At 35.6% G+C, this 1,628-nt stretch overlaps 1 non-coding gene across 1 annotated transcript; it reads left to right on the plus strand.

The window, feature by feature from the left end:
• The first annotated feature begins 367 nt into the window (after positions 1-367).
• LOC126010095 (small nucleolar RNA SNORA51) lies at positions 368-495 on the plus strand. The gene has a single exon (XR_007496232.1). It is a non-coding gene; the product is annotated as a small nucleolar RNA SNORA51 (small nucleolar RNA).
• The last annotated feature ends 1,133 nt before the right edge of the window (positions 496-1,628 follow it).

Here is a 1,628-nt window from a genome sequence, read left to right on the forward strand (position 1 = left end):
GGAAGAGAGATAAACACAGAATGGTCTCACTCATCTATGGGTTTTGAGAAAAATAAAAAACATTTGTGTAATGAATCTCAGAGACAAAATAGAGGAGGTCTGGAGGGTTCAGCTCCTGACATGAAGCTCACCACAGGGATCGTTTAGTGCAGTCACATAAATAATTACACTGAGAACTATCATAACAAAATGTGACTGAATGAGGGAAGTAGAAAGCCTGTCTAGAGTACAGGCCGGTGTGGGGTGGGGAGGAAGGACACTTGGGATATTGGTCATGGGAATGTTGCACTGGTGAAGGATTTTATATATATTATATATATGTCAAAATATATATATCAAAAAATCAAAAAAAGAAAAGATAAGATAAGGCCTCCCAATTCTTACCACAGGCTGTGTTCTTTACACTGACTGTATAGAAAGAGGAGGTACAGTAGATGCACCCCATATACACCTCAACCCAGGCCCTGTGCCTGGGTTGTGAATTGGGGGACAAAAAAAAAGCAATTACGCAAACCAAATTCCCAATTGTAATAACAACCCTTCACAATATAATTAACAACAACCCTAAATGGCAATAATTTTTTTAAATGTCAATGGACTAAACTTATTAACCAACACAGAGTAGAGGGTTGGATCAGGAAACAAAACTCAGATCTCTGCTGCCTGCAGGAAACACACTTAAAAGTTCAGGATAAACAAAAGCTAAAAGTAAAAGGATAGAAATAAAGTATACATGTCACTTCGGGGGGGGGGGGGATTGCATTCAACTTCAAAAAAGGCACTAGATACTAAGATAGACACTACTTATTGATTAGGGGAATATTAAGCCAAGAAATACTAACTCTGATCAACATTTATGCTTCAAATGTATAGCCAGCACAATATGTAAGGCTTTTGCTCACACACCTGGAGAAATATATGAATGAAAATAGCAGTGGGAGATTTTAACAAAACATTATCACCACTAGACAAATGCACCAGGCAGAACACTAGCAATGACATAAGAACTGTAAATGAAAAACTAGAAGAACTAAAATTAATGGACTTATACAAGGCCCTCCAACCTCAGAAATTAGAATGCACATTCTTCTCAAGTGACATGGAACCTTTTCTAAGATAGACCATGCCTCAGAACACAAATCTAACTTACATAAAATCACAAATATAATAATTATACCAAATACCCTATAAAACAACTGTACTCAGTTAAGTTAGAGAACCCAGAAGAAATGGACATATTACTGGAAAAATATCATCTCCTGAGATTTAATAAGGAGGATGTAGAAAGCCTAAACGGGGCAATCACAACAGAGGAAATTAAAACAGTAATTAAGATACCAAGAATAAAAGTTCAGGAACACATGGTTTTACAGATGAATTCTATCAAACATTTAAAGAAGAATTAGTACCATTAATCCTTAGGCTCTTCCAAAAGATTGAAAAGATAGGAATTCTCCAGAATTCCCTTTTTGAGACTAATATCATGCTCCCAAAGTTGACAAAGATACCACCAAGAAAGAAAACTACAGATCAATATCTTTAATAAACATGGATGTAAAAATTCTTAACAAAATCTTAGCTAACCGAATGCAGCAACATATCAAAAAAAAAATTATACACCATGACCA

This window comes from Suncus etruscus, chromosome 5, assembly GCF_024139225.1.
Source record: "Suncus etruscus isolate mSunEtr1 chromosome 5, mSunEtr1.pri.cur, whole genome shotgun sequence".
In the NCBI taxonomy this organism is placed as follows: domain Eukaryota; kingdom Metazoa; phylum Chordata; class Mammalia; order Eulipotyphla; family Soricidae; genus Suncus; species Suncus etruscus.